The sequence below is a fragment of the Corapipo altera genome, unplaced genomic scaffold (genome assembly GCF_003945725.1).
Source record: "Corapipo altera isolate COAL_440 unplaced genomic scaffold, ASM394572v1 61, whole genome shotgun sequence".
NCBI lineage: Eukaryota > Metazoa > Chordata > Aves > Passeriformes > Pipridae > Corapipo > Corapipo altera.
In genome coordinates, this window is record NW_020884910.1 from 2,097,043 (window position 1) to 2,119,169 (window position 22,127).

Genomic DNA, 22,127 nt, shown 5'->3' on the forward strand with positions numbered 1-22,127 from the left:
GGACACATCTGTTAAGATGCATACATTAGAGCTTGAATGAAGTTTTTGTCTAATTGTATCTCTGAGAAAGTTTCTGCCAAAATGATCTTATCTCTTGGTACTTGCAGAACATATATAGTTATAGATGCTTTCTGAAATGCTCCTGAAATAAGTGGCCTATACAGATCAACTCAGTTTAAATACAGCCAAGTCCTAATGACTTTCTTCCTCTCAGCAAAATCTTCAGAAGCTTTACCTGAGGCAGTTCAGCCTTTGAACAAGAACCCTACCAACTTTATGCATTCTCTGTCCACAAGCAAGGAAATAAGTGAAAAACTGCATATAGCACAAATCTCACAAGCTTTCCTTTGTTTTTTTGTAACCTTTCCAGAACCTGTGCTTGTCCTTGCGGCTTTTTGCACAAACACCTCTCTTCTGGGTAAGCAGCTACATCTGTTTGTGACAGCTGAGTAGCTAGAGGTATAACTCAGCTGGAGCTCTATCAGCTCACTCTATCGCTTAATTCCAAATTAATTCAAAGTGGTGCTTTTTATCTGCCAAGCCCTCCATGAAAAGTTACCTCAGGAAGAACCTCTTCCCCTAGATTGTTTCTCCAATCGCATTGCATGACTTAGCATTTCCCAAGACTGAAAGAGATGGAACTGGACACAATGCATCCGAGGTTCTGGATTTTGCTTCAAGGATTCATCTGTGCTGGAAATATAATGCTCAAATCCAGAATGTTAGGACCCAGTCCTACAAGTGTGAGAAATAATGCAATTTCATTTGGAATAAGTGGCATGTAGAACATACTATGCTACAATAAAACCCTAAATTAAACTGAGTGTCACATACGACTTCAGGGGTTTTTTTTTGCTAAGCATTCATATCAGTAAGAGTGGCATTCATACTATTGCTTAGGCTTTCTTCACCTCTGCCTTTTACAGCTGAAGAGCAGATGGCTATCATAGAGTTTTTATTTCCTATGCTTGGAAAAAGTATTTTGATCTGAATCATTCCAAAAGCACCCTGATATTTTAAAGTAGATTGGCTTCTGAATAATTCTCATAAAAAATATGTGGTGTTGTTTTCTGCCAAGCACTAGTGACTGTGTATGCAAAATGGTCAGTGAAGATTTCAAACTGATTTGAATAGGTGGCCCATAAAATCCAAGTCTTTTTTTCCAGACACACGAATGAGGCCTTATGAAACCATCTGTACATCTGTGCATTTTCCTAAGAATTTATATACCCTACCATGCTAGCTCTTTCTGGGTGTTTCTGATATTTTCAACAAAAATTTCTCCCAAACTTCCTATCTAATGCTAGTTTTTAAGTATTTTTATATTATTTGCCATTCACTAGAAAACTCTCCACCAGAATGAAGAATGTCCTTTAAAAATGAAATAATCTGCCCAGCTGTGGGGGAAGAGGCAGCATGATAGTCTGGGCAAGAGAGGAGAAGCAATGCTGTACTGTCCAGAAGGAAGAGAGAAGAACAGGAAGTGTTGCTGGCCCAAAGAAGAAAAGCATCGCCACAGGTGATGGAGAAGGAACTTGTAATGACAGGCCTTTTTGAAATGTTGGGAGCCAAAAATATTAATCTCTCATGTCAAGGAACATATTCCAACAGTAAGTCTTGAGGCAATATTAAAAAAATACCACAGAACATGAGAGAAAGCTATAGTAAATATACAGTAAATATTCATCATGCCTCATTTTAGTTCATGTGAGAAACTGGCATCGCTATTTTGCAAAGGCATGCCAAATAATAATTATATGCATACCATCCCAAACAAATACAGACCTGATAAAGGTCATAACCCATCATAAATACTGGAAGTTTTTCTCCGGGTTTCAAAGCACATGGAATCAACTAACAGAGATCAACACCACAAGAGGTCTTACCATTCCCCAAATTTTTGCAGGACTCTATATTTTGGGAACTAAATTTCAATAATTCATGACAGGACAATATTAATGGTGAAATTGTTATTAAACCTCTTTTCTGAAAAAAACCCACACTTTCAGTGTGAAAGGAGCATCTAACCTGGCTTTGCAGTTTATTCATATTTATAGAATCATAGAATTGTTTAGGTTGGAAAAGATCTTTGAGATCGTCTGGAAGATGACTTGGGAACATTAAAAACTTAGGAGTCTAAAAGACTGTCCACAGAACAGGTAGAGCATGAAGAGCTGCAGGCTCCACGTCCCCCTGCTGCCCTCTGCCAATATTCCTCACCCCTGAACTTGGCTACCTCAGAAAGCAAAAGCAGGAGTTCATTCTCCAAGTTCCCTACAATCCCTGCTGGCCTCTGTCCTAAGGTTGCTTTCATGGGTTTCCATTTGTACTGTCAAAAAACATCAATGTGAGGTTTCAAATCCCATTTACTAATGAACTCTTTCATCTTTGTGAATGGGATAAAGGGATTCTTTGTTTGAAAATAAGGATTATTTCTTCTTGTTGTTCTGCTCATTTTTTGCATCTTTTCACAAGCTTTTTGTTTTCAGAAAACATTACAAGACAAAACTGCACCCCAGTTTTAACAAAGAGCCTGACATCTCCAATTTGAAGAGAATTCTTGTATATACCAAATTGCATGCTGCCTGCTGTTCAATTGTTTCACATCTCTTTCTTCTCCCCAAATCACCAGGTGAGATTTAGGAAAGTCTCCCCAATGTTTACCAGCTCTATTAAAATCAAGATCTCTCGCAGAAGCTCATAATGAATAAAGTCAGAAGCCAACAGGAATGAATTGCAGCTAAAGTGATTTTGATAGTGATGATCCCTATAACCCGGCTGCTTCCAAGCTTGGCCCTGAGGCAGGATTTTTAAATTAAAAAAAGAAAAGAATACACATACTTTTTAATCTGATTTTTTATTGTCATGCCCTGATTTTTTTTATAGGTTTTTGCAAAGTCTGGTTGGCTTCCAAGCTCTTGAAACATGGTGTCATCATATTTCTTTCTTCTTTTCCCCCCCTCTTGTAAATTTTACAACATCCTAAAACCACTGCAGGAGAGGTAAACTATATATTCTAAAACTAGTGAATGATGAGGTTCACAGTTCATTCTTGCCCAAGAGACTTCCAGGCAGGGACCACTGTGAAACAACATTTTGAAGAGCTGACAGGGTAAGTTATGACTTTCAAAATCAAGTTTTAATCATTCCCTCCCTTATTTTTGTATTTTTTGGCAAAATGGAAAAGAACATTTTTAAAATGCCAATTAACCCATGCTGAGTAATCTGAAAGTGAATGCACTCAAAACAAGGGCCTTAAAACTTAACAACCTAACAGGTCTACAAAGATTTTCCAGATTCTCATTGATTCTCTCCACAAAACACTCCCCCTTCTTCGTGGAAATCCTTTGCAATCCTGGGTGTCAGAGCCAGACACTTGTTTTCTACCACTGCAATACAGCACAGGCTGAAACCCCCCAGTCAGCAGATATGCTTGGGTAATGAGAAGCATGGGATTACCTGGAGAGGAGCAACTACAGTTCTAGTTGGACAGAGACACGCTTGAGGGATCTTCCCTTTTTAATTTGTAAGAAGCAGCAACCTGACCCAACAACATGGTCTCAGCTTCCTCTGCTCGATTGCATTATCACAACCTTAACAGAAAAATGCTCTGTTTCAGTGGTAATTCCCAAAGAAGGGTGAAGGTAAGCCCTGAGGAAGTCCTGCTTATGACATTATGGAAAGAGCATCCAACTGTAAAACCTGGTCCACAATAGGGAACGTGTTTTCAAGAACCCCAGCACAACCCAGCAGCATGTTGGTGTACTCACAATCAGATGACCCTGTGTGTGCGTGCAGGTTTGTTGGTGAATGTGGAAAGTGGATGAGGGCTGGGCTCAGAGACGGAACAGCTTCAAGGTTCAGGCAGGGAAGGCCTGGCTTGGCGCTGCATGCACCCGTCTGAGTAATCTCATTCTCCTCAGACGCCTTCTGGTTTTCAGCTGTCTTGGGTTTCTTCCTGAAAATAAACAAAGAGACCTTTGAAGGGACTGACTGCATATTTGGGAAAAGGCATTTTTAGAATCTGTTAAAGATAACTTTCTTCCCCCACCACCACCCCCCTCTCGCCTCTGTTTTCCCTTACAGGGAAGGAGGCAGAGAAGACTTTCCTCCATGCTTCTTGTTTGGAAACAAGCTGCTCCTTGTTTTGACTCTGATGCAATGGCCCTGAGACTGTGTTATAGCAAATAGGCCAAGCACGAAGCTCCTCATTCTGCCCCTACTGATGACATATAAAATGAAACTCATCCCAGTGGTTTAGACAGTCGGAGCTCCATTTGACAAATATTAACCAAGGCTGTAGCATTCTGAATAGAGAGAGTTATACAGAAATCTAACAGCATTGTCTGAAAAGCAAACAAATATGCAAGTTTCCAGTTCAAAACAAATCAGTGCAGAGACTCACTTTGTAGGGAAAAACTCTGAAGCAATTTTGAGATGCAGAGGTCATCTAAGTAAAGCATGAAGACTTGGAGCCTGGAATAACGGTCTGTGAGCACTGTGCACATGAGCTCTCAACACCTCCCTTGATCCAGGACCTCCAAGGATTTAAGCCTCAGTGGTACATCATCAAGCAGGTACTCAATCATCACCTTAGTTTCCACAGATGGAGAAACTGAGGTACGAGGTGACGTGGTGGGTTTTGGATCACACAGCGAGCACTGAACAGGGTATGTCTGTTTCCCCCGCTCCGTTACACAGGTGCAGGTGCTCCCTCCTGTGCTCCCCGAGGCCAGTCGCTGCCCAGCCAGGGGCACTGCTGCCCTGGCCCGGGGCACACCGATGGCACCCCTGCACACATTCGGCAGTTCCCGCTGCACGCCAGGCGGAGAACTGTGGTCACACTTGGAAAAGGAGCAACAGGAGGCGCGGAGGCCGAAGACATCCAAATAAAACGCCGCTATCTGCTGCTGACACTCGAGGTGCGAGCAGCGGCGGATCCCCCCGGGAGTGGGGGGGGTCATCCTTCCCGGGACAGCGCCTCACACTGCCGGGCGACCACGGCGTAGGGGCAGCGTCCGGCCCGAGCAAGGGCCATCCCAGAGCACAGGGGTGTTGCTGGAGCCCAGGCAGCGCTGCCCTGCGCCCTGCACACATAGTCCTGCTTCCCATCTGCGGGCAAAGCCCTTCCCAACAGGGCTGGGCTCTCCTCCTGAAGGGCCAAGGCGGGAGCCCCTTCTTCCCGCACGCCCTTGCCCTCCTGCACCCCACCCAGGACGGGCGGCGTGCAGATGACACGCCAAAACACGGCGTTTGAGAGCCAGAGCGGCCCTCTCCGTAACTCGATGTTACAGCAAGGCAGGCCCCGTTCCCGCGGGGGGCGAGGAGGGGCAGCCCGGCCCGGCCGGTTACATAAAGGCGTTACATAAGGGCGGCACGCCCGGTCGGGGGCAGGGCCGGGCCCGCCGCCATTCCCCGCGGCCGCCGGCGGGGGGCAGCACAGGCCCGGCCCGGCCCGGCCGCACACCTCGGGGCGAGGGGCAGAAAAACTGCAATTGTAATAATAAAGAAAAGTTAAACGGGACAAAAAGTAATAAAACAAACACACACAGCCCCCCTCTCCCCTTGCAAAGCCTCCCGGAGGTGCTGGGCCAGGTTGGCCGTCGGCACCTGCCTTGGATGCCCTGGGTAGGAAAGGGCGCCCGGTCTCAGCGGGACGGGGTTCCGGGGCGCGGCCGGGGAGCTGAGCTCCGCACATGAGCCATCGCCAGTGGGGGTCACACCGATAACCCCGCAGCTGCCGGCAGCCCTGATGTATTTTGTCTTACTGGGGCTACAAACCCCCCACGCCTCGGGACGGCCCAACGATACTGCTGCTGTGAACTACGTGTCCATAATCAATATGCTCAAAATACACTGGCTAAAATCTAATCTGATTTAAAACAATAGCACATGACTATATGGACCTTACTTAAAGTTGCAGAGGTATAGAAAGGGGCTGAACTGATTTAACTCAATTTTAAACAGAAGGAAAATGAAAGCATTTAAAAGTGTATTTTTTTGCATGAAGAGTAAACAGAGCATCTTGTCACTCCAAGCTTGGGCATCTATCCGTCTGTTCCCCGTTCTGTCATGGGAAGGATCCATCTCTTGCAACGCGAATGAGAATGCATGAGACACAGAGCTTGTATGTGGGCACATGTATTTTGAAGTACATGGACTGCATATGTGTTGTTTATAACAGTCTGCATGGATCCTTGGCATACGAACTCTGGCACACCTTCACACGCCTCATTTCCAGATCCCATGATGTTCCCATGTGTAGCCAACATGCACTAGGGACTGCAGGAAATCTGTGTGTAAAACAATGGGGGTTTACAGAATTGTTATCCAAGCAGCTTTCAGATAGCACATCTTTCTGTCCAGGCAGCAAAGGATGGACTCTTGATGCACAGGGCAATGAAGTTCCTTGCACCTGGAAGCTGAACTGCTGTTTTTAAGGTATGTTTTCAGCTCAGAGTTAAGCCAAGTTACATGCTTGGAATACAGCCTCTGACTCCAGCTCTATCCACACACAAAGACACCTACCCTGCACAGGACATTGCTGTTATTTGTAGGGTAGGGGCTTAGTCCAAGTAAACATGACTTGTCAGCCACTAGCACAGCCAGAGTTGTGCTGTTAGACCAAGCACTGACTGATGCTTCATCCTGTGGCTGATCCTGTGTGTGCCTCCCAGGCCTTCAAAACTCATTACAAGGATAGGTTAAAAAAATGCTATAGCAACAGGTAGTAACACCAAGGAGACTGTGTAAAGGCCCCCCTGCTTCTTCCTTTCCAAAGCCATATATTTTCTACTTTGCTCTTAAGGCTGACATTGTGTTATCAAGATGCTCGTGTCATCACTTTTCAACATCAGAATCCTGCAGCTTGATGACTTGTGCTTACTAGGATGGTAAGAATAGTAATGATGCTGACTGGCACTAGAGACAATACCTCTCCACAGCAATTCATTTCTCTCACTGTTTAGACATGTTCGTCATCTCAGTACCACCTCAAAGGAACACAGGCTTCCATAGGAGAAAGGCTGAGTAATGGAATCAGCCAGGTCAGTTAAGGATCTAAAGAAAACTTTTCAAAAAAGAAAAATCCTGGAGACACTGTGATCAAAACTACCTATGAAGAAACCCAAATGAAGTTCTCCACTCTGCAATGTCTGACTGCTGTTGCCAGCAAAGGCAAAGCCAGAGCAATCCTGCTGTTGTTGTAAATATATTGCTATTCTTTTGTTCTACCTTATCACCCATATAGAAAGCTCCTATTGCTATGATCTTCACCTATATATTCTAATTAAATATTCTTACAGTCTCTTTCATAGTTTACTTCTATTGCTATGTTATTACTATAGTCTTCACAGGGAGAGTTAAGTGCTGAATCAGGTTGTCGTACCTCCATCCTTGGAGATTTTCAAAACTTAATTGAACAAGGCTCTGAGTAACCTAATCCAACTTGGAAGTTAGCTCTGCTCTGAGGAGGGAATTGGACTAGACACCTCCAGAGGACCATTCCAACCTAATTTTTTTCTGATTGCACACTTCTTCTATGAACACTTCCATCAGCAAGCTCTCTAATATATCTTCAAGTTCCAGAAGCTAAAATAGCACACTAACTGTGGAAGAGTATGACTTGTTATAGCTACATGAAAAACCCTGAAAGAACAAGTGTAGGAGCGAGAATGAAACAATAAATATTGTTCATGGAACCTTCCCTAACTATACCTACTTATGTACCATCTCTGGACTTCATTGATTGGCAACCCTATGTGATTATTTCAGTACTAAGGGTCAGTTTACCTTGCTACTTTAGTTCTTGTGATTATGTTCTTCTCTACAGACTAATCCTGGAAACAAGATGTTTGCTATTTACTTGTTAGTCAGGGCAATAAAAGTTGCAACTTATTTGCAAAAGAATTGGGAATGTGCTCTTGGAGCAAGGGGCTCCATTCTGATATCCAGTTATCTCTGAGCTCCTTCTCCACACACAGGTGTGGTGCATTACAGGTCCTTTCCAATACTGCACTCAGTATTGGAAAAAATCAGAGGGCCATCATTGTCTTTGCTTCTTGTGAAGGACAGTAGAAGGCCAATATAGCAAAGAGATGGCACTTCTGTACATGGACCTGACGCACAGAATACCAGAAGTTGGGGACAGAAAAGATGCTGACCTTTCTAAGACTAATCTGAGTCTAGGTCACTGCAGAATTTGTATGTGCTACTGATTTACAAGAGATTTATCTAGTCCATTTCTAAACATCCTACCTACTCCATCTCTTTAATTTTTCTGTCCTATGTCCAGCTACTTTTGTTGGTATTCACTTTCACCATTCCCTTATATTTATTGTGTTTGTTTTCATTATGTTAATTTACACCACTTAAAATATATTCTCTTTTTTCTTCATTGTATGTTCTCCAGTACAGTATCAGGCTAACTGCATCCACTGTCATCCTCGAACCGAACTGTGCGTATCAGTACTTGCCAGCTCATGTGTAAAGCAAGATGTACAATCACTGCCATAATTTTATTTCTGTTTGCTGTCAGTATCTTCATTGCACTGAGATATTTCCTCCTGTCCACATACTTTAACACTGCACTATCATAACAAGTGGGGGGCTACTCACAGTGATGCAGTGACTGCAATGATCTGGGCACTGGCTGTAAACTAGAATTGGCTCCTTTCTGTTTAATTTGAAGGCAGAATGGGTAATATTTTGGATGTCCTAACCTCAAAGCTATCTAGAAACTAATTACTACTTCTGAGCTTTGGAATGCCTTTAAAACCCCTGCTACTCTTCCCCTTCCTTGCTGCCACTCTTGCATACAGCTTTCTCTCCCTCAACCCTCCACTTGCTCTCCACAGTTGATTTCTTTGCATGTATCTCCCTTCCAACCATTGGAATGAATTTCCCCTGGATGAGTTAACATGTTCTCACAGCAGGGCCAGCAAAACAGGTCCCTGTCAAAAATAGACAATGTATGTTGTACTTCTCACCCAGCAGCTATAACTAATGCTTGAACCTTCCCTTACAAGGGGAACAGCTCTCTATCCTGCAGAGACACCAGGTTAGCAATGAACAAATTAGCTCAGGTATAGGAACCAGTGTAGCCACGCAGAGCCCACAGTAGCATCCTGGCTCTCAGGGGAAGCTATGATAATGTGACTGCATGAGAATAATACTACATAATGAACAATAATGAGGCAGTTTTCAGCCTCTGAATACAGGGAGGGCTGGGTCACCAACCAGATCTTTGTTCATCGCATATTGAACAGCACGGAGGGAACACACCACAGGGTTGCTGATGTTGTTATGAGTGTTGCTGCTGGCTGAGTCTGCCCACCCATGTTCCAGGCATTATTTCACCTCCTCACAGATACGGCATCACCTCACAGTAAGTGCCCTCAGGTCAGAGATGCCTGTAGTGTCCAAGCACTGCACTTAACTCACTGGTGTACAGTTCGTTTGTAACCTTAGTAATTCACAGAGGCTACATATAATTGAAAAAAAACCTCCAGCTTTTCAGATCCTAAAAATAAGAGTGTGAAAATAGTTCATGTCTGATTTTAAGTAATATTTTTCCTGAGTCTTCTGCTGCACATTCTTCCTCTGCCTGTGTGCGGCTAACACAGCTCCTGATATCAGTGCTTATCACTGCCAGTGTTGTGTCTCTTCCAGACGTGACATTGACAATACATATTTAGAAACCGACGAAGTAAAGAGGGAGAGAGATGAGCACGATCACAGAATATAAAAAAAAAGGCTCGAAAGAACAACAAAAAGCACTGAAATCCGCCCAGAGACCTCACCTCAAAATTCAGGGCACTCTGAATGCCAGAACTGAGGGTGAAGCTTCCCAAGATGAGCTTGCTTTACCTGAGCCATCACAGTTTTCCTGCCAGAAGAGTTGTTCAGTAGTTAAAAGTCCTGCACAGGCTGACTGCCTGAATATTCACAGAGCTTCTCTGATGATTTTGCAGCCACATTGATCTTCATGCTGTTACAGCTACATGACTGGCAGTTTGTTTAAAATCTCTGATTGCAAGTTTGTGTCATACAATGGAAAACAACACAAACTCCTGAAAACATCGCCATAAAATGTAATACGAAAGAGAAATCCCAGCAGAACACTGCAAAGCAAGAATGGGAGGCATGGAGAACTGACAAGAGAGACCCAATGTTCTAGTGCAATAAAAGCCTGGAAAATTTAATCAACACAGAAAAGTAAAATAAACTCCAAAATCCCTTACAGGAGACTGATTAACATAATTAAATTAAACTCAGAGATTAAGTTAGAGTGAAATTTGCTGTGTCTTTTTTAGGCCTGAAGTGGGGTTTACATGCCCCCAGATTTGTCTGTTTTTTCCGTCTCAACCACAAGTCTCATGAAAGTTGGGTCCCGACTACAAAACTTGCCTGACTTAAAACCTCAGAGCATCTTGGCTACAGCAACACTGTGACAATACTGGCAAGTACTGAGAATTGATCATAAGAATTCAAAAATATGGGATCTACAGGGGAAAAACCGCAAATAACAGAGAAGTGGTCATTTCAGAGCATAATAAAACCACAATGCAAAGTCAAAATTCTCTCAGACAACTTTACCTATATAATCCAGCCAAATCTTACCAATCATAATGGCCTTAAATCATAAATGACTCAAGGCCTGTAAAGAATAGTGCAAACCTTTAAGGAGATGCAGTAGATTTCATCTGTATTGCCTGAAACACCAGTGAGAGAAAAGGTGTCTCATTAAAAAGTTATAAGAATAAAAAAGAAGATAAACACTCCAAAGACAAACATGGATGAAGCAACTAGAACAGCATGAACTAGAGCAGTAAGTAGGGAGAACCTGCCAAACTAAAAGATACAAGCAGATCAAACCAGCCATTGCTGAACTATGCTGTGAGGCTATGACTTAAATATTTAACAGTTTTTTATTGACATACTTTTTGCCCACATATTTCCTTGCAAATTTCAAAAGCAAAACTTAGTTTACCCTCATCAGTAAGGCTTGCAGGTGCTGCAGTTTGGTTTTGTTTTTTTAAGATGTCTTTTTTTTTGCTGAACAAGAAGTCTTTTATAAGAGATAAAATATACTTACAGTGGTTTCCAAATGGTATCACTCTTCAGGTAAATTACTCCAAGCCTTGGACCTAGTGCAGACGTTCATTGGGGCAGGGAACAGAGAGAGGCTGTGTCTGTACCAAGAAGAATCAAAAGGAAAGGTCAGGGGCAAATAATAATTATTTAATAAAAGCAAGAAAATTTGCTACAACACTAACTGGCATTCTCCACTGTCAGTACAGCTGGCTGCAGCCTGGTAGCACCAGATTCTTCCTGCTTCAATCCCTCCAGCTCTGGCTGCAAATTACCACAGAGTCAGTCCCCAGTTATCCCAGGCTGCCCATGCAACTAATCTGGTGAAGCGAGGAGGAGAGGGAGGATTAGACAGCAAAGTGCTATCAGTAGGATTCATTCTGAGAAGCGGCTCACTCTAATGGCATGAGCACGGAGCAGTGATGGGAGAGCTAGCACAAACTTGGCATACTCAAGTGCATCTCATCAGAACAACAAGGCTAGTCCTGTTCAGAGGAGCAACAAATGCTTCCTCAGGACTGAAAGGCAGGAAAAGGAAGGAAAAAATCCTCCTTCGTGTCTTTTGCTGTCTTCACATCACAAAAATGATGGCTCATATCAAAGCAGAAACCCCACTTATCTCCCATCAGCCACCAGGTCTACTGCAGTGACACCAGGGAATTAACTTATTGTCAGCCTTGCAGGAAAGATTCAGCTCGGCAGCAGTTTTATCTCTGAAATCTTCTGAGCTAAAGAGAGAGTTGGAACCAATGGACTAATATAGAACGGGATCCACAGAAAAACCTCAGCTCCAATATTTATTAGAGGGTGATTTCACCATCCAGACCTAAGCTTTTGGAAGTATTTACATTTTTAGGGGACTTGAATGCCTCTCTAGACTTATAGAACTCTGCCTTTGCTAGCTTCCTATGATCCTTGGGTGGTTCATTGTGGATGTTGGAAATACGTCTGAAGTTAACATCCAGGGACAGAATTAAATCCTGCTTACTTCACTTATGCAAAGAACTCCCGGGACATCATATACAGTGAAGCCACTGATGCTACTTCCATGAAGAAATGATTTTGCCTTCTCTGATCAGACAAGAAAAGCAAATATTTGCTTTATCAAAAAAATCAAGAAGAGATGTAATTGTTATTTCACAGGTAGCTAATGTCACTGTGCAAGTTGGAATTTATCTCTGTAAATGCAAAACAATAAGAAACCCCCGCACTGTTCATGCAGCAGGAACACAGGAATGAGTGCCAACAGACACAATGAAGGATTTTAGATGACACTGTAATAATGTACTTCACAAAATATACATTCAGTTTTATGTTCAATTCACACATTTTGTAATGATGATGATTATTAGTGACTGGGATAGATACTACATACTGATTTCAACAGGCCACATGAAACCTGGCAGCTACACTTCACAAGGGCTCAAGCAAACACTTTCTTTGATTCCAGTTTTTGTAGGTTCTTCCCTCTTGGAGTCTGCTTTGAATTGCAAATTAAGTAAATTCAAACACACACACACAAAAATCCTCAACTTAGCCTAAACCTCTGAGTTTCACCAGGGCTTGGGAGAGGAGCCATATGTCAGCATCAGGTTAGCTCAAAAGAATTACATAAAACAGTGACACCTTTCACCAGTACCAAGAATTGAATTTCAAAGGTGCAGCAGCGCCCAAGGATTCTGTAGATTTAAGCCCTTGCTAACACTCAGCATGGCTTACTTTCAAGCTCTCCTTCCCACTTCCATATATGCCCCACCTGTTCTATTAATGCTGACCTTGTTTCTTTTATCCACCTTGCACTCATAGGTCTGTCTTTTATCTGGCTATTCCTCACCTTTTTAAGGCATAAATCCCATGTGCCTTAAAGACTGCCTAGTACTTCAGTTAAGATGCATTTTTAACTTGTACTACTAGAAGCAAAAAAAATCACAGGATTGCGTCTTTAGTCTTTACTTTGCAGAACTCCTGCTCACTTCACTCCTAATTTCACACAAGAGAAGCCTAAGAACTGCATGTACTAATCCTGCATATTTTGTCACCTCTCTTTTTTTGTCATTATTGCTCTTCTAATCTCTGGGATCCCAATCCAAGTGGCTCTCTCTTGTAGCACTGCCTAGCACTCAATCTGGCTTCACATCAAGGGTCAGGCAGACAAGTTGTTAGAGATGGGCTGTTCAAAGTCTTCTACAAAATCTGGGCACAGGAATCTCTGTGAAAGGCAATACTTAAAATATCTCCATTTTGCTCCATATTTTTTTGCTATGGCCTGGGAAGAGATATCTCTTTCCTCCAGTGTAATGAGCATAAAGCACAGAGATCCTCATCAGTTGTTAGGTACTTTTTAAATATGTAAAATCAGCAAAGCTGATGGTGTTTCTGAAGACATGGGGGTGCAACAGAGAAGGAAACACTTCAAATTTTTCTAAAAGACTTAATCTTGGGAGAAGTTAGAGGAGAAGGATATTTGACCATAAGAGAGTCAAGCAGGACAACAGAGGAATGGGATGTGTGACAGTGGATTAAGTAACTCCTTCCCTCTCTACCTGGGCTTCTCTATCCAGAAAAGGAAAGCATTACGTTCTTGCCCCATGAGGTACTGTGTGCTTAATTAAGATTTTGGAGGATAAGTTTTCTGCATGAATGCATTCCAGAAATGCAGACTTTTATTACTTAAATATTCCCACTAATGGTAATAACTTGGGCATTTTATATATGCTCACTTTTATCCCACCTTGATCTTTCCAAGTTTTATCTGTTAATTTAGAGGGTGTAAGAAACATTAATTCTATCAGTGTTTTTATTAAGGAAGGTCCCTTTTATGATAGCAGTGATGTACTACAGATTGTGATTTAAGATGTACACTTTAGGTCAGTTTTATACTGACTTCAGTGCAGTTGCAGTGGGCATAAAGTCAGGAGAAAATGTGGTACTTTACATAATAGTGCTGATGATTAATGGACTCCAGGACCATAACTCTGTATTCTGAGGCACTGATCGTCCTTCTCCCTCCTGAAATTTGTGTCTTGACCCTTTCATCTCTTGTTAGCTACCTTTCCAGAGCTGTTCATTAATCAGCACCATTGATCTGATGTGGTCTGTCATATCGTATTACTTAAAACACACAGAAGCAATCATTGGCCTGACTCTGCTCCTTACACAACACACCATCATATTTCCTTTACAGATGACTTAAATATTATAAACATCAATTTACTGCTAGTGCTTGGTCCTGAAATTGGCTTTTTCTAGATTGGTTCCCTGCAGGACATTTCTGTCTCTCCCCCTGGATGTACTCCTGTCTGCTCAGAGACACCATCAAACACCTTCAATATTCCCGGTTTGTTAGGGGCACTTGTCTGACCAGCAAGGGACAGTCATGAAAACAGCCCTTTCTTTGCTTGAGACCTGGTACCACAGCCTTCTGTTACTTTCTTGCAGTGAGTCCTGATCAAGCAGACTCAATATTTTACTTAATTGCTATTTATTTTATCCCTGCAATAGTCTTTTCCCCGATATCTTCAGAATGCTGCTTCCTTCTGCCTTTCCTGTGATCCCTAGTAATGAAAAAATTAAAAGATGAGCTTCTTGTGAGCTTATTTCTGATTATTCTTATTTGCTGTGCTGGTACGGTGCTGTCGATCATGAGGCAATGGAAAATAACGTGCTCGTGCCTTATAAGTTAGCATGTCTGATCTTAATTCACATATTGTACAGGTCTCCTGAGTAAGGTAGGGTCAGTTTTAATTGATGCTTTCACAGTCATGATATATTTTCAGACTGGGCTCTCTAAGCTAAATCCAATTCTTTTTTGGTCACTTTTTCTCTCTGGAAGTAGCAGAGAAGAGGAGAACATCAGTGTTAGCCATCAATAAACATTCAAGAATCAACTTTCTGCATGAAGTGGGTTATTTCACATGTACTTTAGTGTTTCTTATTCAAAAGAAGGTACATCCTCTGACTAAGACTGACTACAGCATTTATGTTACAAGAACAAGGTTAGGCCACTGGCTACCTGTAGGTAGATATCCAACCCCAGTGTCTTATACAGAGATCAAGATAGACTGATATAAAACCCACCATTCCAACAGAGGCCAGAACTTGCGCCATAGAAAACACAAAAATTTAGCAACACAAGACATGCTATCAGAAGGCCATAACTACGACTTTTTCATAATAGTCAAGGCTTCATTTAGGACAGGAAACTGCTCATTTTTGTATTCTACTGGGAACACTGTATGTCCACTATCAGTATGGTCTGAAATTCAGAAATTAATTTGTTAATGGATTAGACATTTGCAGAAAGACTGTTAAAGAGGCTAGACTGTTCTAGCCTGGTAAAGGCCAATTTCCCACAAGGACATGTTTGCAATAGTACTAGGGAAAAAAATCTCTCCCTGAAGTCCCAGGGGTACCTACTGAAATCCAGAATAGCAAAGTAGTCTGTAGGAAAGTCTACATTATGTTCCCACTTTTTGTCTTATAGACCCTCTATTATTTGTCTGCATCTGTTTCTTTTCCCCTTCTTTCACTGCCTTTTATCTGATAGTATAGAATTTCACTGCTCTTAAGCTGCAATTCTTTTCTTAAATTTGACTTTGGCACTTGGAATAGGCACTTTTAAGGTCTCACTTTTGTCTGTTTATTCTTCTGCTGTTCCTTTCTATTTCTAAGCAGTATTCTCAATGCAACAGCTACCCATACCTAAGAGCTCAGGTCAAAAAGGATAACTCTTCTCCTGTTGACTTTCCTTTCCACTTCCCATGCCGAATGGCCCCTCCTACCAGGTACAGGCTTCAACCCTGAACATTTTGAAAAGTTCTCTCTCATTGAAGATCTAAATCTGGGTGCTGCCTATTTTCCATGAATGAAGATTTCATCATGCTTAGTGTGTTGGGTGTATAAACTCCACACTTGTAGGTGAGCTGGGTTAGATGGTGCCCAAGCACAATGTGTGCCGCCTTCTTGGTTGCACTGGCTACACCTCACTGTGGGTGGAGCAGGGTAAAGCCATGTTAGGTAACATTAACCAACATTAATTAGGTAACATTAGGACTTTGCACACCTGATTTGAAATGGTGAAGATAGCTGGCACCAGGAAGAGGCAAATAAATGCCAGCAGTTGGTGGGCTTAATGAGAGCAGAAGCAGGTCACCAAAACTCCTGATGTAACATTGAGCTAAAGATTTAAAGGAATACAAAAATCTATGATGCCAGACTGAACCATGGCTGTGTGTCAGACCACTTTTCACTAGTGGTAACACGAAGAAACAGTATTGTACACATATGTAGTAGATATATACATATCCATTAACCATATATTTATATGTATGTATAATTATATACGTGATTATTATTTTAAAATTATCTTGTTCTGGCAAAACATTGCTGGGTATACAACACAGAATTCTCTATATTCCTACTACGGAGCCTTCTCAATTGTACCTGAATGTTAAAACCACACACCTTTCAAAATAGTTCACTAAAGAGGGGTGTGACTGAGGCAAATAGATAAATTCGTAATTTTATGCTGCTGGTCACATATGGAGTAAATCTTCTGTGCTCCTACGTAACCTTTTCTGGGAACAGATTGATTTGTGGGCAGTGCTTGTATGCTTGTAGCATTGCTAGTTTTCTACAGATACTTAGTATTTACAGAAGCAGTTTGAGAGTATAAACACCCTCAGGCATTTATGTGCTGATGCTGTAGGTTAAAAGGCATGAAACTCAATGGAAGAGGTTAAAGTTTTGAAGCCATGAACACTGAAGATGGCCAGTGCAATCAGACTATTGCCTTGTTAACAAGAAAGCGGCACTTGGACAACACGACACTGCCTTAAGCAGGGTTCTCACAAAACCAAAGGTATAGTTGTGCTGCAATTAATACTGATGTTTCTGCAACTGAAATATGAGTTGCCATCACTGCAATCACCAGAGACAAAGAAAATGTGTAGAAATTAAATTGTTACAGTAATATATCCGCCTAAGCTACTGCTTTGGCTAGATGAGCCAGATTAGCTCATGACAGATGAGCTTCATGAACATTTCATTGCCAAGGAACCCTGTCAAAATATTGGTGATTTCTCCGAATCTGTTCAACATCATGGAGATGTCAAACGAAATCTGAAAGGACATTATTTTTCAGGAAGAACAAAAACAATGAAAGCATACAAAGAAAATGAGCTGAGTTTTTTCCTCCTTTCCTAAACGTTGCTTTAGTTTCATTGAATGCTGTCCTTACAAGTAGTTTGGCCTGAATTCTGAAACCCTCAGTCCCATAGATGTTGGTGAAGAAAGTACTGAATCTATTCTCAAAGAATAGATCTCCATGTTTCAGTAACCAGGTTTTCAAACTGAAAATGTATTTTCAACTAAGTGCAGGGACTATATAATCTCAACACATAACACAATTTAATGAAGATTTACACTGTTGACACTGGTTCTGCCATACGACCTCCCTCCTGCTCACAGTGGTACAGCACTTGATGCATCGATGTCTGGCCACCAAATTTGTGGTTCTTTATGCTGAAAGATGATCTCAGTCACAAGTCAGAAGTACATCGTCATAAGTATGGAACGTGATACAAAATGGCAACTGATAAAAGTAATGAAATACTGTTTTTTTCATGACTTGTTGCTTGCAGAGACTATGAGAAACTGTTTACATTAATTAAAGGTATAATTCTCTGTAGGACAATGAAATAAATTTCAGCTATAAATTTCCATGGATTTGATCCATTTGTCACAGGACCGTCTCTATCAAGGTAAACTAGGAAATAACAATTTCACAGATACATCTGGTTTTCTCAAGCACCAAGACCCAGGTTATCAAACAGGTACACAGAAAAATTGAACACTCTTCTCCCCCCACAAAAACTAGCATCTTCTTGATGGAATTCTTCCCTCTCCCTGAGCTTTGATTATGCAAATTGTTTTATAAGGAGAGGAAGATGCTGGCACGATTTTTACCTGCCTTTACTAGAGGAAGGTCTATATTAAAAATCATCTTTGCATGGATTTTGAGGGGTAAATTCTGAGACAAGGAATCTTTTCCTTAAGTTTTAAGATTCATACCACCACTGCCTGAATGCTGAGCTAAACAACTGCGTTACTGACAGTCACAAAAAACATTAAAATGATTTCTAACTTTTTTTTTGTTTTGGATGACTGTCTCCTGTCTCTGAAGATTTCCCTTGCAAGTCATTCATTAAAGAGTTGGTAACCAACACAGTGAAAAGACTAGGTAAAAAGCACCATGAACATATTTTCCCATACCATTCTTCCTGTGTGTTTGCTGCCTCTGGCCTCAAACTGTACAAATGAAAGCTTGTTTGATTTATGTCAAAAACTATATATAAAATATCACAGGAGATCCACAGAGAAACAGAGTCACTGTGGGCTTTGGTTTCATTATCCATTGAGGAATAACTGACTACAGCCTTGGAGTATGAAAAACTGATCAAAGCCCTTGCTTCCTCATATGCAAAGAGAAACCCACTGTAGATTTCCTGTTTCATGCTTCAGTGCCAAAACACAATGAAAAAAGTTCTAGATGAGCATGTGAATTATTCTAAAACATTGTTAAATCAAATCTGATGGTTATGCACATTTGTGAAACTCATCATTTGAAATGTCAAGTCACTGACAGCAGTGTGTCCTGAGGTGTGATGTATATTTGTGATAATTATTTGCTTTTTAAAGTTATGTATCATCTGCATCAAAACAGGATTTTTCTTAAGTATGCCTGAAATGCAGAGATGTCAGTGCCAGCTGTGTTATTCAGATCTGGGGTTTAAACACCCTGTGCCAGGAAAACACAGAGTCAGGATATGACTACAATGCCATTTTTAAGGCACTCTGAGTTATTTTTCACTTTTCTCTTAAAACTGTACGCAGTGTGGCTGATGGAGAATGATTACTAGCATTAATAGTAGCTGCAGTGATTTCTGCTCTGTGCAGTATACGCAGCGTGATGCATTAAGGAAAATAGCATAGCAATAATTGTTGTTATTCTTACTTCAGTATTAGCAAATGATAAACTCTTGGGATTTATTGGAATTCAGTATTCAGATCTCTTCTGTGGCTCTTAGAGGCCTTTTCTCTGGTCATTTCAAAACTTTTTTGAATGAAACTGAAGGCAGTTGGCTCTGTTGTTGGATAAGTTCTGCTAACGTAGGAGGGCTGTCTCCTGAGTGTTAAAAAGACCATTTGCAAATCTTCAGCATCTTCTTCCTTGACAGCAGAAGTTACTACGCAGAATGGTTTAGATGATGCTGAAATGAAATTTTACAGGAGATCCACAATCTTCCAATAGGAGACAAGGTAGGGAATGGCAGTGACTTGAGGTGACCCAATAGCAACTTCCCCACCTTTTCTTTCTGGAAAGTGACACTGTAAATCAGCACCCCACCAGTGTCTGAACTCAATCTTTTTTCCTATCAGAAAAGAAATTCTGTGAGGAGACTGCAGAGAATCTGGCAGCTACCTTACTCCTGCTATTTCCTGACAGAAAATGTTATAAGAAAATTGCCCAGATGAACAAAATTATCAGGGCGCTTGCAGATATTCTAATCTGTGCCATGACCGGCAAGAAGTACCATAGGAGATGGATCAGGAATCTTAGCTGTAGGGGAGCTCAGAGCTATTCTAGTTCAATCAGATTTCACAATTTGCTCTAATGAAGACTGCTGGCAGAAGTTCAAAGCTACTCCAGGTCTCGACTCTCCCTCCACATTACTATAAAAATGTCTGTAGAAGTGTTAACTGCAGAGGAGCCAAAAGTTGTTTTGGTTCCAGCCTTTCCCAGCAGGAGTAACTGAGAAAATAGAGTAGGAGTGCTAGTTCTGCTCACAGCTCCCTCAGCCTCCTGTAGAACACCAGAGACGTTGCCGGGAACACGGCAAAGTGTGCCCAGTGCTGTCACCCCTCAGAGCTCCTGCAGCCTCAGCCACTCCCTCCAAACACCATTGACACAGATACACTGGCTCAGTAACTCCAGAAGTCTTTGGAATTACCATCAACCTCAGCTGCTGATAACCTGAAGGCTGTTTGAGAGGCAGCAGGTATCAGGAGGATGGCTGTGTTCAGCCAGCATTGATTTCTTCAGCCTTTTGTCTGTATCTGCTTTCTGTCTCATTTGGAGGTGGTTACTGTTACTACATGTAGCATGAATCATGTCTCTGTTAAAAAACAGAGCTTCAATTGTCTTACATAACCCCTGGTAACTGCATGTCTAATAATAGCAAGCCATTTCCAGGTAGGGAATCTGTCTGTGTCCCAGACCAGACACATCCACATGCACGCACACACACATATTCATATTACTTTCTACACTTCACTTCTGGGAAGGAGTGAGCTTTTCACATGCAATATGACAGTTCTGAGCTGCAGGACCAGACAACTATTATTTTTAAATGCCATTTTCACTTATTGCCTTGAGAAACCAGTACGTGCAACTTGCTTCTCAGCCCAAGCAGAAAAAAGGAGCAAAACCAAAACCTGACAGCTATGTTTGGTTTTGAGAGAACATTGTATGGTGAGGGCTATGGTTGAATCCTGTCCTGAAAGCTTGAAACTTTCTAGATTTTAACTCCCCTTCTGTCTCTTAGGGAAGGCCCACATTTTAATCAAGTTGGTACTTCTCATAGTTCTGACAAACCTTATTTTTCCTCCTCTCAGTTTCCCCCTCGGAAAAGTAAACAACAATACGCAACCCCCTCATTACTGCCAGCCTAATGGAGAATGGTGCAAATTAACGATGATGTCTTCAAATGAAACTTCTTTATAAATTGAAAATATAATTATTTTGTAATCCATGAGTGGTCCACAGAAAGGAGGAGTTTCTGAAGATTACTATGGTGTCACAAAAAAATCTGAACTTCCATTCAGTAGGAGGTTAAAGAAGAAATTTTCACTGGCAATGTTGCTGCTTTTCTGTGAGACATTGAACTGCCTGTCCTTTTCCCAATGAGACAACATTTTTCTGCAGAGAAACATGATTCAGGTCCATCAATTATAGTATCCTGATTTTGGTGAATAACAAACACAAGACTCTTCAAAGGGAGGGAATCACAGAATCATAGATATCTTGAATTGATCGTATGAGGATCATCGAGTCCAACTCCCTGTTCCTCACATGACTAAAACTAAATCATATAACTATAAGCACCATCCAGGTGCTTCTTGAACTCTGAGGGGCTTGGTTTGCAAATTGAGTGGTTCTAGACTGTTTCACAAGGTTTTCCAAAGAAACCTGTTCCTTCTGACCTCTCTTGCCATCAATCACCACATCCAGGCATCTCAGATTGGATTATATAGTATTACCAATGTAAGAGCCAGGCTTCAGTCATCCTAAACTTCTATATTATCTCAGTGTAAGAGAGGAATTGAAGGCAGGGATTTGGTAAGTCAGTTTCACTTCTGAATTTGTTCAGCTTTGAGATTTCAGTTTAGGTTCATTTCTTCACATTGTGTGAATAAAACATGTGAATAAGCAGTTAAAAACTTAACTAATCACATAATAAAAAATGTTCTCCTTCAGCTTTCATTTCTAAATCTATTATCTTTCTTAGCTTGGATAATCTTTCTTGAAAGTTTGCTGGGATTATTCGAAAACAATAAAACTTAGTGGATCAGATGTCAGAATCTGGTTCTATGCCTACTTCTGATGAAAACATACCATATAGCCAGGCAGTATGTTTGGAGAAATCATACTTTCCTATTTCTTGGGATCTACAGACAATGACTAACAATTTGGTATTGTTATTCTGGGATCAAGCGTCTTACTTCTTGGATCTACAAATCACCTTACAGTAAAGTCAGAACTGAACTAAACCTAAATTGTATTTGAACTCACAAACTGACTGGTCTGGCCAACAATTGCAGACCAGCTTTCATGGATGCCCTCCCACTAACTTAGTCTGTGATACTCATATGATGTCACACAGATTTCTGTGGGTGCAATAGGGAAAAAACTGGACTGGTACTTTTATTTGTTATCAAATAAAAGCCTATGGTTCAGCAGCAAAAAAACCCAAATC

At 41.4% G+C, this 22,127-nt stretch overlaps 1 protein-coding gene across 29 annotated transcripts in view; it reads right to left on the reverse strand.

Annotated features, from left to right (window-relative positions):
* Window positions 1-22,127, reverse strand: part of ZBTB20 (zinc finger and BTB domain containing 20) — a 502,167-nt gene that overhangs the window by 48,588 nt on the left and 431,452 nt on the right. For 27 of the 29 annotated variants that reach the window (XM_027653343.1, XM_027653327.1, XM_027653324.1 and 24 more), the window contains 2 exons: window positions 11,096-11,192; window positions 3,771-3,958 (listed from right to left, as the gene is read on the reverse strand). The gene's annotated coding sequence lies outside the window, so the exon portion shown is untranslated. Of the gene's footprint in view, window positions 1-3,770; window positions 3,959-4,084; window positions 4,189-4,405; window positions 4,656-11,095; window positions 11,193-22,127 lie in introns of those variants that run through there. The other 2 variants (XM_027653344.1, XM_027653342.1) reach the window with 2 other exon arrangements.